The sequence below is a fragment of the Anabrus simplex genome, chromosome 2 (assembly GCF_040414725.1).
Source record: "Anabrus simplex isolate iqAnaSimp1 chromosome 2, ASM4041472v1, whole genome shotgun sequence".
Lineage (NCBI taxonomy): Eukaryota > Metazoa > Arthropoda > Insecta > Orthoptera > Tettigoniidae > Anabrus > Anabrus simplex.
The window spans coordinates 118,397,868-118,415,174 of NC_090266.1; the positions used below are offsets into that span (position 1 = coordinate 118,397,868).

The window sequence follows — 17,307 nt, forward strand, 5'->3', positions numbered from 1 at the left end:
AACTAAGTAAGGGGGGTGACAGATTTTTAAAAATTTTAAACTATTTTAATCACATTAGTGTATGTATGGAATTTTGTTTTCGACGCATACAGATCTACATTCAATATTATATTAATGACTGAAACTAAGACAAATCCTATAACAACCTATAATCCTACATGCACTCGTTTTATTTTTAAATATAGACTAAATGGGCAGTGGGAGTTGTCATATATTGCTATGTAGATTTAATAAGAGAAATAAGAAATAGATTTTCGTACAAGTCACCTTAAACAATATTCTTGTAAATGAGTTCAATCCGCCTGTCCTTCATTTCAGCAAATATATCTATTACCCTCGTCTTGAAGTCTCTGGTTGGTCACTGAATTCCTTAAATAGGTTTTAATTCGTTTCAAGGCATTAATAGCGCGTTCACTAGAAACTGACGTTAACGGAATATACGACATCTAGTTAAGCAATTTTGTTGTTTCCGTGTGCACACACTGGAGTTCGTTATTCAGAATGTAAGCCAGTAGTTGTGGGGGTTATAATACCTTAACTAATAAAGGCGGGCAAGGAAATGCATTTACTTGAAGGGTTTTCATGCTGTCATTCATTTATTAGGTGTAAGTTTGCTATATTTCGTATTTGAATATGATTATTTTATTTTAGACTGTCTTATAATGAAATAAATTCAAATTAACTACATTAAAAGCATGTCTGAGATGATAGCCAATAAGAGCACCTTTATACCTGGGATCCAAATACTAGCCAGAGAGCAAGAAGAGACGCTGGCAAGTCTGTCTACCGGGCGGAGAAATCTCGCTATAGGAAAGTCATAGTTCCACAGTCAGCACCTACAGATAGCGTTAGTGTTGCTCTATCTGAAATCAAAGGGATCATACACAGAATGGGCAGCGTCTACTTTCGCCTACGTGCTTCGTGTAACTGACGCGAGCCCTGACATTGCCGAAGTGAGACGGAAATAAGTAAAGCGGGGAATACGATAATGTCATGAATGTGAAAATAACTAATGTTCTAAAAATAATTGAATTAACTAGACAGTATTTCGTTCACAAAATGTTAAGGGTACACGCTGTCTACCCTGTCTCCCCTGACGTTTCGCCCCTGAATACACAACACTACCAACCACCACAGATACACACAATAGTAATTACATCCCTCCTCATAGGGTTGGCGTCAGGAACGGCCAGATCCACATGTGCGACACAGTTTGCACCCGAGACCCCACATGTGTGGGGAAATGTAGAAGAAGAAGAACAAAACGAATGTTATTAACAAATAATTTGTTGCCGGCAAATCTCACAACCTCATTCTCGAGGAAGTGCTTAGCGAGTCGTGAACGACCGATATGTTTATCATCATCATCATCATCATCATCATCTGTTTACCCTCCAGGTTCGGTTTTTCCCTCGGACTTAGCGAGGGATCCTCTACCGCCTCAACGGCAGTGTCATGGAGCTTCAGACTCTTGGTCGGGGGATACAACTGGGGAGTATGACCAGTACCTCGCCCAGGCGGCCTCACCTGCTATGCTGAACAGGGGCCTTGTGGAGGGATGGGAAGATTGGAAGGGATAGACAAGGAAGAGGGAAGGAAGCGGCAGTGGCCTTAAGTTAGGTACAATCCCGGCATTCGCCTGGAGGAGAAGTGGGAAACCACGGAAAACCACTTCCAGGATGGCTGAGGTGGGAATCGAACCCACCTCTACTCAGTTGACCTCCCGAGGCTGAGTGGACCCCGTTAAAGCCCTCGTACCACTTTTCAAATTTCGTGGCAGAGCCGGGAATCGAACCCGGGCCTCCGGGGGTGGCAGCTAATCACGCTAACCACTACACCACAGAGGCGGACTCCGATATGTTTATACAGGACTTAAATTCATGAAAAAATTTCAATTTGTATTTATGTCAGTCGCAGTCAATATTGAACATAGGTATGTGGAACTATTCAGTGAACTTAAACATAATTTCGGCGTAAATGGGTTATTTCTACATGCATTAGCCTAATTTTAGTAGCTCATAAACATTGCTATTAATTTTAACTTTTGTATTAGGCGAGTTTAATGTTAGACTAATAATTTTAGATTAAATTTCTTATTATATTATTATTATTAGTCACTTCGTTCTAGGACATAGAATTATGCCACTGTAAAGGGGATGTTAAATCCAGTAGCTTTCCATAAATCAAAATGAAATAAAGTACCCCTTTTTCAGGACAAACTTCACGCAATCCACATTATTTTAAAGTCTATTGTAGGCTATTTGGAGGGATCTTAAACCCATAGCATTCTATGAGTATTTATAACCTGTAGATCACCATAAGGGCTGCCTGGCCGAGGCGGTAAAGGCGTGTTCGGTTCGCCCGGAAGGACGTGGGTTCGAATCCCCGTCAGGAAGTCGTAAAATTTAAGAAACGAGATTTCCACTTCCGGAGGTGCATATGGTCCTGAAGTTCATTCAGCCTACACCAAAAATGAGTACTAGGTTAATTCCTGGTGGCAAAGGCGGCCGGGCGTAAAGCTAACCACTCTACCCCATCACGTGCCGAGGTTAACAATGGTGGAAGCCTTTACCTTCCACTTCTCCAGGGACCTTCATGGCTTGTACGGAGGTGCCTTTGCTTTTTTTTTTTTTTTTTTTTTTGCTTTGCTAGACCACGATAATATTTTGGGAGAAGAATACAACCTATGTTGGACTCTAAATACAGCAATACAGTGAAGGCATTTACGTGTAAACCACAGTCAAATACAGTAACAATAAGTCTGAACTATCTATAAATAGCTGGTCACCACCGTCCTTGAGACTATTCTTTATCCTCCTTCTACGTCTTAACCGGTACAGTACCTTTAATCCCCTTACAAAAGCTGGCTTGTTCCTTAGGTAGTGCAAGGAAACGAGGCATATCTCTCTCGTCTAAAACGAAACGCTCAAGCTGGAAATGTCAAAAATTGCTGCTGACATTTGTGGTTTCGTCGGTTAGTCCCTGATCTTTGGAATTTCAATAGTGTAAGTTCGATCCCAGAGTAAGTCGGTGGCATTTGAGGGTACAAAATGCGACTACTGCATGTTGTTGGCTTTCAGCACATTAAAGAGCTCCTGCTGGGAAAATTCAAACAATTCGGCGTCTCTCGAAATCTTTATAATTGAAAAGATCTTAAAGAAAAACTATTTTCATAATCAAGTTCCCGTCTAAAGTGGTATTAACGTGACAATTCTGTGTCACTGGCTTCCAGAAGGACCTATTTCTAACGCCCTGGCGTCTTTTAAGGCCGTTAGCAGTTAGTACAAACATAAATATCATTATTAAACTCAACATGCATTATTAATATTTCTTTCTTTCTTTCTTTCTTTCTTGATCCGTTTACCCTCCAGTGTTGGTTTTTCACTCGGGCATAGCGAGGGATCCTACCTATCGCCTCAAAGGCAGTGTCCTGGAGCGTGAGACTTTCGGTCGGGGTATACAACTGGGAGGAGGACCAGTACCTAGTCCAGGAGGCCTTACTTGATATGCTGAATAGGGGATTTGTGGGGGATGGGAAGAACGGAATGGTAGACAACGAAGAGGGAAAGAAGCGGCCGTGGCCTTAAATTAGGTACCATTCGGCCTTTGCCCGGAGAAGAAGTGGGAAACCACGGCAGAGCACTTCGAGGATGGCTGAGGTGGGACTCGAAAGTCCCTCTACTCAGTTGACCTCCCGAGGCTGAATGGACCCCGTCCCAGCACTCGTACCACTTTTCAAATTTCTTGGCAGAGCCAGGAATCGAGCCTGAGCCTCCGGGGATAGCAGCTAGTCACACTAACCACTACACCACAGAGGCGGACTCTTATTATCATCATCATTATCATCATCATCATTAAAGAGTGTCATGGATTTAAGCGTTCAGTCTGCAAGCCGATGTGGATTAAGTATACGATTCTAAGGAATCCCTGGCCAGTCAAACAGAAGTGGGACTCTGTCTTTCTCCGGGTCGGAGGCGCGCTTAAGATATTCTGAGTGTGATCATTAAATTTCTGTGAAGCAGTCTCCTTGCCTTTCTTACACGTACAGTACCGGTCGAAAGTTTAGGACCACATTAAAAAATCATGAAGTTCCATCTACAACCTAAAATTTTGCTACTAGACCTCTGTATTTTTTTCCTGAGCTCTCGCATCTAATATGATATACGTCGCCTGATTTCAGTGATTTACGCCAAGTAGTGTATAAGTTATACATTTTTAACTGTTGGAAGGTCACGTCAGAAAGTCAACATTTTGGGAAATATTATGTACTATATACTCTAATCGGCTTCAAGTATCACCAACAAGGTTCTTTTATAGACTTAGCAATAGTTGGGGGTCATTTTAGTATAAATAGAAAAATTCCGAAAAAATTCGGCACCGACTTTTGTGCTTTTATTTTTTGTTTCAAATCAGCTTTAAAATGGTCAGTTTTTCCTTGTTCTTGTCATAGGTCTCAGTGTGAGCTATCGTCATCAGAAATGTGTTCTTGGTTGCCATCCACAAAGTGCAAATGGAACTATCAGGGCAGATAAGTTTCATGCCGATAGTTCGTCCTGAGACCTTGGGCCATACATGACAAAGGCAAAGAAAAATCAACCATTTTGGCCCTGGTTCGAAAAAAATTAAACACGCAAAAAAAAAGTGCCGCATATTTTTGGAAGTTTTATATTTATACTAAAATGACCCCCACCTATCTCTAAGTCTACAAAAAATCTTGGCGGTGATACTTGCAACCAATTAGAGTGTACAGTACATTATATAACCAAAATGTTTGATCTTTTGTTGTGACCGTCCAAGAGTTAAAAATTCATAACTTCCACATTATTTGGACTAACTCAATGAAATCAGGCGACATATATCCTATTAGATGTGAGAGCTCAGAAAGAAAATTACAGATATCTCGTGGCACAATTTTAGGTTCTAGATGACATTTCGTGATTTCTTTGCGTGGTCCTAAACTTCTGACCGGTACTGTAGTTCCATTGAGAATTTCTCCTCTAACAACTTAGGGACCATCAGTCAGCGCCTTAGCGGAATGGTCAGCGTACAGGTCTTCGGTTCAGAGGGACCTGCGTTTGAGTCCCGGCCTGGTCGAGGATTTTAACAGCGTGTGGTTAATTCCTATGTGGCGGGGATCGGGTGTCGGTATCCGTCTATTTGAGCTGATCGCCACGCGGGGTATGCGTATTTCGCGGGCCCCCCAAAAAAGGTCTTGGGTGGGAAATGTAGTAAGCAACTTGACCCATGCTGACCACTTGGTCTTAATGGCCGATGCTACTGGAAGCATGCAATTTAAAATAATGAAGTATTTTTTATGTTATTGGTTTTACGTGTCAATAACTACTCATGTGCTCATACTTCTTCCTTACCTTTCTTCCATTTATTGGATTAGGATATTGATGTGATTTGGTCCAATTTTACGACCGGATGCCCTTCCTGACACCAGTTCTGTATTCTCTAATGCGTGTTTCTATGATAGTTGGTAATGTGGTGTGCTGTATGTAGGTGAAGAGAGAGTTCGGTTGTTGCATAATAAGCTTTGGCCTACAAGTGGCCACGGCTGGTCCGTGGTCCAACAGCTCTGCACTCCAACCGACCAACCGAGCAGAGGACAGGTGGCGACGCTTCCACCGTGCCTCTACACCTTTACATTCGGGAGACGGTGAGGAGCTGGTCCCCTCTGCCGACTGTCCTGAGAATGTTTTTCCGTGGTTTCCCATTCTCCTGCATTAAGGCGAATTATGGGACGGTTGCTAGTAAAGACCACGGCTGCCAACGCTCTCACCTTCACCGCAAATCTCCTTCTTCAATACATCTCCAGGCCTGAGAGACGTCATCACCCTCTAAGTGACCCGCCTCCTTCTTCAGGGGAGGAATGAAAACATTTATTAGTGCAAACCCCCAAACCACGACTAGAACAGTTACCGGTAACCATATGCAGTTAAAATGACAGGCCTGGCCGGATATCGAGCACGGAGCCCTCTGAACTGAAGGCCAGAGCGCTGATCATTAAACTAAGGAGCCGGACGCTCATGTGCTCATACACGATTTCACATACTAGTATGTACGGAATCAGCTATTCAAGTTGATTTGAAACAATATTTCCTCTTTTCAGCAACAAGATCTTTTTCTTATTTTGATAATCATTTAAAGTTCCAGTTTAAAAAAATGCTCAGCAACAACAAGCCCCATGCGCAAAATCCCTTATGTGCTGAATGCTGCTTAGCCCAAAGACTTGAATATTACGATTACGAAGTATCGCACGGTCAGCACGACGAATCTTCTCGGCCTTCAGATAACTCCTCGATTGTAATCATGAGGGCTGAGTGGACCTCGAACCAGCCAATAGATCCGGAAAATGAATCCCTGACCTCACCGAGAATCGAACCCGGGGCCTCCGTGTAAGAGACAGGCTTGCTACCCCTAGACTGCAGGGCCGGCTGCTGTTTCATTAACACATTCAAGTGCAGATTTGTGACGGGATAAGGGAAGGCCTAGGACAAGGAAGGAAGCAGGCATGTCTTTCATAGTGTTCTCTGCAACAAACGTATTTCTTAGTTTTTATTTCCTACTTGAGCTGTGAGCTACTCACAAACCGGATAATTCAGAACGAATAATCAGGAGTTTACTGTACGCTGAAACTCCCAAAGTTAGTCTTAAATTCGAGTCAACCGGGCAGCAAGTTATTGTGGTATCCCCTTCAGTATAGACGTCAGGCAGTTCTCGTTCTATGTCAACTATCAGGGAAGATCGATGTGAACATTTCCGTAGGGCAGTTTGACACTGGACTCTAAAATGCGTATACATATTTATACTGTGCTATCTCTGTCATCCGACGGCCAACAAGGCAATGGCTGGCGCTCTAAACTTGCAGCAGGAGCTTGCTCTTTGATATTCTCTCCTTGAGCTGACAGTGTTCACCATCCGTAACTTCGTTGAGGTGAATATCCTTCATGTTACCTGGGTTCGAACACTGGTGCACTGAGTAGACTAGTAGTTGTGCTAAGACTCGGACGATCTAGACGTCCCAACAGTTGGTATTAGATAGGTATGTGAATGTATTTCTTCCACAGCGTGACCTCTAATATTGTTTGAAGATATTCCAGCAGTAAAGAATCGCCAGTTAAAAGTGCTAGAATATATATATACTACATCCCTTCCTAAACGCACAGTAGTTTAAATAATACTTCGACAAGTTATTTTATAACTAGAGACCGACTGTTAGGCACAGTACTTATGCTTAATTTTTACAAATATAATACAAAGGATTTGATATAGACTAATGCCCGAGTGCACCAAGCTCGGTAATTATCAGTCTTTACGAAACCGTGGTAAAACTTTTACCGTGGTATTGTCGTAAAAGCAGTACACCATTACTATCGCCCGGTTTCGTTACCGCGGTTTCTTGACCCTTGATTTTCTCGCTATTATTCCCCTCGGAAGAAATTCGAAGTAGTATTCAGGAAGCAGTGATCATTTCGATAGTTACTTGTCCTTGGTTTATCCAGCCGGCAGTGATCGTTTCGACAGTCACTTGTCCCTCGTGTTTACATTTTGTGACAGCGCAAGCAAGTTATCGACTCCTTAAAATGGAAAATAATGTTCGACATGTTTTGAATGTTACATCGAAGTCCTAAAGACATGGAAGGGGACCTCCTTTTCCACACACAATATTGTCTCTCGACAACATTCCTTGTGGCAATATGGGCTCTGTTATATCGTTGTTCTGCTGGGGAGGTGGGATTCTGAACAGGTGTAAGGAGGAAGGATTTACATGGGTAACCTCCATCACCCAAAAGATAGCCATTAGCTATTTCTCTCGTCTCGAGACGCGCTCTCAGCCGAGAACTGTGAAATATTGTGCTATCATGAGTCGACCCTGGCCATCTTGCTACAATATCTCGTATCGTGAGGTTCGAATCGCTCACAGTTTGCACGTTTAGCGAGAAATAACGTTTCCTGTTTCTAAATACCTCCCCATTTTCACCTCCGGGAGACTGTATTCGCACATGAGTGCAGTCCAGCGCACCCAATACACCAAGGAACCCAGCTATTGTATGAAACCCTTCCATAACCTCTCTTTGTTCCCGCTGCGTAAGTGGAAGTTGAATGAACTGTGGCGATAACGACGCAAGTAGATCAGAAACCTTGTGTATTATTCGGCATACAGTTGTTCTGTCAACATCACAGACGTCACCGATCACTCCTTGAAATGTTCCAGTGGCATAGAACCGCAGCGCTATTAAAAGACGATTTCTAGGCGATATAGGACAGTTTCTCCCAGTCGGGCATTCCAATTGTTCACCATTTAAATCTAAAATGTAATTCACTGTTTCCTTACGCAATCTATCTTCTCTGGAGCGAAACATCGCTTAATTCTTCAAATAAATCACGTCTCTCTTCTATAATTCTCCCTTCATTTCTTTCAAACTGATTAAGATACTGGAGATATAACCTATAGTTGTTAAGCTCCATCTTGGAATCTTTAACCACAGAGCACAAATACAACTTTACCGCGGTTTTCTTAGTTAACCGCTCGCTCACGAGCGGTAAACATTATACCGCGGTAAAATGTCGGTAAACTCGAAACCGAGCTTGGTGCAACAGAAATACGACTTTACCCTGGTAAAATTGTGAAGTTTACCGCGGTATTCTCTTTACCGAGGTTGGTGCACTCGGGCATAAGTTCATTTCGGGGCCTTAGGATTGCATTCCGCAAATATAATTTTGCCTGTGCTTGCCTGTTTTAATATATGGTCCCTATAAATGCCGATTGACGTCCCTTTTACGAAATAAAACCTTGTATCGCATTGATAACAGCTAAAAGAAGCATTTTAATTTGCGAAATTACGTGGCACACTCTCGCTGCAAAAATGGACCGCCCTGTTCTGGAAGGTAGGGTTACACCGTTGTCTTTCGAAGAGACCTGGCTGGTCAGATGTATGTCGACCTGTAATCTCCCATAGAGAAAGAAAGCAAGAAAGAAGGAAGGAAGAAAGAAATGTATTTATTTAAATTTAAATGCAAGTGGGACCCTAGGTTCCTTTGGCTGTAACTAACAGCCACTGTTACTTATTTATCAATTAACGATATTCAAATAGCAAAGAAGAGAAAACATAAAAGAACGTAAGATACATTTTATGCCGAGGATAAATTAATATTAAAACTGAACATCTAAAATATATATCTTTTTTTTTGCTAGGGGCTTTACGTCGCACCGACACAGATAGGTCTTATGGCGACGATGGGATAGGAAAGGCCTAGGAGTTGGAAGGAAGCGGCCGTGGCCTTAATTAAGGTACAGCCCCAGCATTTGCCTGGTGTGAAAATGGGAAACCACGGAAAACCTCCTGCAGGGCTGCCGACAGTGGGATTCGAACCTACTATCTCCCGGATGCAAGCTCACAGCCGCGCGCCTCTACGCGCACGGCCAACTCGCCCGGTAAAAATATATATATCCAGGAGATAATTATATTTCTTTCAACATTTCAGAAACATAGTACTGTGGCCTAATAAGTAGAAAGATAGCAGCATTTGATATATTTGACACTACTTAGCTGCATTTCGTGAAGTATTTTAAGACCAATGTATAATTTACAAGCAGTGACAATAAATGACCTACTGTGCTTTACCGTGTTAGCTGTAAACCTTTTGTCCCGATCATGCACTGGACTCGTATGAACAATAGACGTGGCCGAATATGAGAAAGCATTAGATTTTAAAATTATCAGCAGTAAGCAAGCAGCTGAGTATGATCGTCTATCCTTCAGTTTCTTGTAGTAAGATGTTGCATGACAGTCTTTCCGAATACTGAAGACGAAACGTACCTAAGCATTCTGAACTCGCTGGACCTTGGTATTATATTTCTCTGATATATCGCTGTAAATTACAGCATCGAAATCCAAAATAGGAAATACCATGGTTTAGATCAACATATTTCCAAGCAAAAAAAAGGAAGATACGGCAAGTTTCGACGGAACTGATGCAAAATACCAGACATTGCCTTCACCAAATATCTGGCGTGGAAGGACCAGCACTGAGTATTTATTATATGTAAGATTAACTAAATTCTTAACACATTTCTAATACTAGACTACAGATCCGTTTACAGTCATCGCTAGCCTGGTGCTGCCCTCGTAGGGCAGACCCTCCATTGAGAGTGGGTGGTTTGGGAAAGTGTGTGTTTGTGTTGTAGATTATAGTATTGGTGTTATATGAGTAGCAAGAATGTAGGGGACAACACAAGCACCCACTCTTTGAGGAAAGGTAATTAAGAGTTTCAGATTAAAATCCTTCGATCTGGCCGGGAGTCGAACCAGGGGCCCCGCAGAGTGAAGATCAAGATGCTGATCAGTAATTCAAATAATAATTTGCCTGGTATGGAAATGGGAAACCACGGAAAACCATCTTCAGGGCTGCCAACCCGGGGGGGGGCGAACCCACTATCTCCCGAATGCAATCTTACAGCTACGCGCCTCTAATCGCACGGCCAACTCGCTCGGTATGTATAGAAGTGATGTGCGATGAATCTGACGGGGTAGCGGCCGTGGCTTGCAGAAGGATCTCTATCTGCATTTCCCTAATGCAGGAGAATTTAAAACCACGGAAAACCATTTTAGGACAGACGACGGTGGGGTCAGCTCCGCCTCCCGAACGTAGAGCTCTGTTTCCTTGTCCGTCCTAGGCCTTCGCTATTCCAGCGTCGCAGAAAGGCTACGTTAGTTCGACGTAAATTAATTAATTAATTAATTTATTTATTTAGGTATTTATTTATTTATTTATTTGTACATTTCTAAGTGAGGAGATGGTCAAGGACTCTGAGCAATATTCTGGTGTTAAGCATTTAAGAGAGATTACCGGTACCGTAAAATATGAGACGGTGCTTCCTCAGTACAAGTGAGAGTTTTTCAAATTTTGAGTACAGCTATGCATTTGCTATTGGCTTTACGTCGCATCGACACAGACATGTCTTATGGCGACGATGGGACAGGAAAGGGCTAGGACTGGGAAGGAAGCGGTCGTGGCCTTAATCAAGGTACAGCCCCAGCATTTGCCTGGTGTGAAAATAGGAAACCACGGAAAACCATCTTCAGGGCTGCTGACAGTGGGATTCGAACCCACTATCTCCCGAATACTGGATACTGGCCGCAATTAAGCGACTGCAGGTATCGAGCTCGGTACTATGCATTTGACCTCGGGCGATATTCGCTACAGAAGTTCAACGTAGACCGAGGATCATTCGTAGCATGGACTTACGACGTGTTGTCAGGAAGGACATTCAGCGTTAAACGTCCGGATAGACACCTCAATTGAGGCTCAAGGAATAACAAATCCGAGCAAGTGGTCGCGCGGTTTGGGTCACGAATATATCAGCTTGCATTCGGGAGATGGGGGGTTTGAACCACACTGTCGGCAGTCCTGAAGATGGTCTTCCGTGGTTTCCTATTTTTACACCAGGCAAATGCTGGGATTGTACCTCAGTTAAGACCGTAGTCGTTCCCTTTCCACCCCTAGCCATTCCGGTCCCGTCGTCGCAGTAAGACCTATGTTTGTCGGTGCGACGTAAAGCAAAATTGTAAAAGAGAGAAATAATATGGATAATCTGAACTCAAACATTCGGTCCAAATTCAACTCATATGTATCTACAGCGTTTAAAGTGCACTATGTATTCTATTTTTTTGCTAGTGGCTTTAGGTCACACCCACTATCTCCCGGATGCAAGCTCACCCTGACCGCACGGCCAACTCGCCCGGTATTCTAACTATAATGTTATTTGTTTTAAGTTCTACTTTTAATATATCTTGTGGTATAACACACGTTTATTTTCATCCACGTGTCTCAGTCTCATCCATGTCTTGGAAATCTGAAAGGAGCAGAGTTATAAATGAAAATACGTTTTATCATGCAGCCAGTCCGTGTTGTTGTCGCTTGCAGAATCGCTTGGTGCAAGCAGCAGTGCACTTGGCAGCTTGATCGGCGGAGAAAGAAAATACAAACGTTCTCATTCCTTATCTCCATGGCATGTCTCATGATTGGTGCCTAAGCTCTGTTATGATAGGTGAATGGAGAAACTACTCGGGTTCTTCCCTACCGTCGACAACTGGCTGTGTCGGGAATTGAACTCGCAAATTAGGGTATCAGAGGCGATTATTATTATTATTATTATTATTATTATTATTATTATTATTATTATTATTATTATTATTATTATTATTATTATTATTTCCGGCTGACTGATCAGCATCTTGATCTTCACTCTGCGGGGCCCCTGGTTTGACTCCCGGCCAAATCGAGGGATTTTAATCTGAAACTGGTAATTATCTTGCCTCGAGGAGTGGGTGCTTGTGTTGCCCTCAACCTTCTTGATACCCACATAACACCAATACTATCATCTACAACACAAATACACAGTTTCCCATATCACCCTATCTCAGTGGAGGGCCTGCCTTACAAGGGCTGCACCAGGCTAGCGATGACTTCGCGAATTATTATTATTATTATTATTATTATTATTATTATTATTATTATTATTATTATTATTATTATTATTATTATTATTATTATTATTATTATTATTATTATTATTATTATTCCTTTCCCATCTGTGCTAACGGCCGTAGCCGTGTTGAAACACAGGATCCCGTGAGATCTCCGAAGTTAAGAATCATTGGGCGTGGTCAGGAGTTGGATGGGTTGCCACGCGCTGTTGGTGGGGGTAAGGGAATGGTGGAGCGGAAAGGAACTGGCCACCCTACCGCACGTAAACTCCGGCTGAGGAACACCTCTGCGGAGGTTCGGACCTGCCTTCGGGCAGAGTAACCCTTACCTTACCCAACTGTCTTGGGAGCCCTGAAACCCAAACGAGTGGTTTTGCTTTGTCAGTCGGGACTGCAATGATTGAGCGTGTCTCGCAGAAGGTGTTTCTATTGTGTGTGTTACTGTGGTTTGCCAGCAGGTGCCATGTCTACAATTTGTCGATGCAAAAATGGAATCAAAACTCGGCCGTGTGTTGAAGATTTTACCTGTGCCCCTTCAAGGAAATCTGCTTTAAAATTTCCAACACACGTGTGTAACATTGAGAAATGACCTACTAGAAACAGACTAAATGGCATCTGACTGAATATTTTTTTTATGTGATTTGCTGGGATTATGTTAAAAATTGTCAGCAGTATCATTTATTGCCATTATTAGATATTTCCTCCCCATAGAATTACTTACTTAGTTACCTGTCCGGCCCCGGGGTGTAGGGGGCAACACGTCCGCCTGTCACTCGACGGCCCCGACTTCGATTCCCGGCTGGTTAAGGGTTTTTAAATTGTAATGATTAATATCCCTGGCCTGGGGGCTGTGTATTTGTGACGGTCTTAATCTTCCTTTCCTCACACACAACATTCCACACTACCGCCATTCCAATTACACGCAGGTTCATAAAATATGGTGCCAGTAGAGGCAAAATAACAAATAGCATTTTTATACAACTAAAACAATATTTAAAATATTTTACTTTCACAATTCTTTTGTGTCAGATGGTGGGAAATCCTGCTCAATAAAATACCTAGTATATTTACAAGCCACATATGACAGAAATAATTCCTTTTTAGTATTTTTTTCTTTATTCTAGATCCGGTACTTAACCGAAAAAGTGCATTTTTAAATAAAAATCAACAAAATAGTTTGGGTGGGAAAGGGATAATATTATTAGTTCGGCTGAATGGTGGGTTTGACCCTGGCTCAGTCTGGTGGTATTTGAATGTTGGTAGATTCACCGGCACATCGAAGATCTCTTGCGGGACAAACATTTCTGGCATAAAAGTACATGGAGGGACGTAAAACTAACAGCTTAGGATTTCATGGGTGGCGTGTTGATGAATATAGGAGACATGTTCCAGGCAATGCAGGCCGTGGTCGAATTTGGTTGTTAGCTCCCAACGTTTCACTAGGATCTGTGACCTGCATTTTCAAGGATCTATTCTCTCCGACGGTCAGGTGGTCATAGTTCGACAGTGGATTATGACATCTTAACGTTTTACTTTACGTCGCACCGACACAGATAGGTCTTATGGCGACTGTCGGATAGGAAAGGGATAGGAATGGGAAGGAAGCGACCGTGGTCTTAATTGAGGTACAGCCCCAGCAATTACCTAGTGGAAAAACGGAAAGCCACGGAAAACCACCTTCAGGGCTGCCGACAGTAGGGTTCGAACCCTCTATCTCCCGAATGCAAGTTCACAGCTGCACGCCCCTGACCTCAAGGCCAACTTGCTCGATGTTATTATTATTATTATTATTATTATTATTATTATTATTATTATTATTATTTCTGTTTTTTTCTCAATTCCTTGTGGTCGGCACTTCGTTAGTTTTGGGCCAGTTTTACGGTCTGATGCACTTCCAGACGCCAACCGTATGTGGAAGGATGTACCTGTTCACTATTGCGTATTTCTGCTATGGTTGATAGTGTAGTATACTGTGTGGATATGAAGGTATGTGCATTAAAACGAACACAAATATCTCTTTCCTGAGCCAGAGGAACTAACTATATGCAGTTAAAATCCGCGACCCAATCGGGAATCGAAACTGGGCCCCTCTGAACTGAAGGCTACTACGGCAATGAGTCGGTTATTATTTATATTGCATTTCGCCCTCCAAGGAGCACGTAGAACCATTACTTAGCACTGGTTTTCTTGTTCTTATTATCATCACTTCCGTTACAATTGTCAGAGGCTATTCCTCCCGTTCTCATCAGTTCCCAGGATCACTAATGCGAGTTTTTACGTATCGGAAATCGGAAGAACTCTATTGTCAACCGTTGGATGTACTCCCGCTCTTACGGTTGAAGCACTACCATCGAAGCTATTATTTGACGTTCCGGGGACGTGGAGGACCCCGAACCCCTAGCTCCAGCACTCTTGCCCATGGACCGACCGAGGCGCCGCACCTGCCAGGAGCTTGTACAACTCTCCTTCCCTCTCCCCTCCCCTCATAACACGGAGGAATGTCGGGCCGTTCCTTGAGGCACTGCGCATGTGCAAAGGTAGTCTCAGGCAGACCACTGGCTGGCCTTCTTACCTTCCATGCCTCAGTCGGTGTTGTTCTGAGAGACCAGTGTGACGTGTTGTGCTAGTGCTCTGTTCTTGTGAACTGCCTGCCGGTCCTGTTGTCAAGAAGCCTCAAAGGTAGGCTTCTGTGTTTACTCACTTTTTTTGGAGTGAAGTAAGTTCCTCTTCGTCATCTATTTCAGCATTCCTTTTGAGTGTGTCTAAAATCAAAAGCATCACATTGATTTTGCGAGTGTTTGAATGTAAGGGAATACCTTCACATTCTGTGATTGTCGAAGAAGAGTTGCTTGCGGGTTTTGTTTGTTGAATTGTGTATCCAGAACCAACGCTGGTAAGAAATTGGTAACTAAACATTCGTAGTTTTTGCTTGTATAGATATCGTTCACCTTTTAAATTATGTTGGAGTAAGCTTTTACGTGATAATCTCCACTTCTCTTTGGTTCGCTGTTAGGCGTTGTTTCATTTCGTATGACAGCTGTGTCATGTACGAGAGATTGGTGCTGCTGTTTCCAATAGATTGTTGCTACACTGTGTGATTGTGCGCCCTTGGGTCGTGTAGGTTTAGAGATGTGATCCCCAGCGTTCAGTGACGTGATAAATATCAGCTACTCCTTACCACGTGGGAGTTCTCCAGTTTGCTGTCATAGCTGCTCTCGAACTCGGTGAACAAGATATGGCAGACATACATAACGACCTGAAGTTATTTCTTCATCACTGAAGAGAATTCCTTTACCATCACAGTGCAAACTGTGAGAAAACGTGTAGGTGTTTACTTAACACCCCCTCTTCCTGTAGTTGCAGAGATCGGGCATGATCCTTGGATTACGCGGAAGATTGCAAATCTCGTGGAGAATGCTCGATAGTGCTTAGGTTGTCGATGTTCCATCTAAGGTTGTGGGACTACGTGGTCATCAGTTCCGGTGGTTATTAGTTTTCGACTGTTGTGTGTTTGCAGCCGTGCTGAGTGGCTCAGACGATTAACGCCCTGATTTTCTGAGCCCAAGTTGGCAGGTTCGATCCTGACTCAGTCAGTGGTATTTAAAGGTGCTTAAATACGTCAGCCCCGTGTCGGTAGATGCACCGGCACGTAAAAGAACTCCCGCTGGTCAAAATCCAGGCACCTCGGCGTCTCGAAAGCCGTAAAAGTAATTTGGGGGGCGTAAAATCCAACAACATTAATATTGTGGGCATGACAATTCGTAACAGGTAGCACCATTGGTCTGTATTCCACCAATTTGCAAATATATTGACTTTTAAGGCGATAGTTTACTACTTTATAATATTAATATCAATGCAGTTTTACTCCCCGGTACTAACACGGAGAAAATTACGTGAAATTGCTGTTGGATCGACTGGAAGTTTTATATAGTACTTATATAACATTTGCCATTTATTCATACAAAAAGTACAGTTTCTAAGACGATTATATGGCTTATTTTCTATCCAGTGTAAGGTGTGTTATATTGACGACTATGACGACTATCTGTGCAGAGCAGATGGTAAAACGCTAACCTTTTTTCGTTTCTCGTTCAGTCAGCAAGTCTGCGAATTAACTATTCTCTTCTCTTTACAACTGTAGCCTCGTACCCTCTGCTTCTCTTACCCTCCACGGCTAAGATTGGGAAGGTAGTAACCATGACGTTAATTAAAGTGCACAACTGGGCTAAGTGACTAAGATGATAGAACGCTGGCCTTCCGAGCCCAAAATGTCGGGTTCGATTCCTGCTCATTCCGGTGGTATTTACTGGCACGTAAAGGAACTCCTGCGGGGGGAAAATTCGCGCACCTCGTGTTTATGAAAACCATACAAGGAACCAGTGGGACGTAATTAATTAAGGTACAGCCTCTGCATTTGCCTCGTGTGAAAATAGTGAAATCATAGACACATCTTTAGAGCTATTGACGGTGAGGTTCGAACGCTCTATCCTCCAAATGTGTAGTTACAGAAAGATCTTAAAGGTGAGATGGTTAAATCAGAAATATGAAGAAATATTGAATCCTGTTGGTGTAAAAGGGATGTGTTACACCTTTGAGACATCTGCGATTTTTCCGTTCTGTTTTTGAGGGAAATGATAAAAATAGTAATTTTTTAACGTCCCAACTATTTTGCTACAGATTTGACATTCTCAGTGTTATTACTTGGCTTCCTTCACCGGCCTCGCTGCCTCATGTATTAGACATAATAATGACATTTGTTCAACGGCACTTCAATTGCTACCTATAGTTTTTAAGGGATGCCGGGATGTAG

General features: G+C 42.8%; 1 protein-coding gene across 1 annotated transcript in view; it reads left to right on the top strand.

Moving 5' to 3' along the window:
* The first annotated feature begins 15,094 nt into the window (after positions 1-15,094).
* Positions 15,095-17,307, top strand: part of nahoda — a 442,475-nt gene continuing 440,262 nt past the window's right edge. Inside the window, exon 1 of the mRNA XM_068226102.1 lies at positions 15,095-15,176. The gene's annotated coding sequence lies outside the window, so the exon portion shown is untranslated. The remainder of the gene's footprint in view (positions 15,177-17,307) is intronic.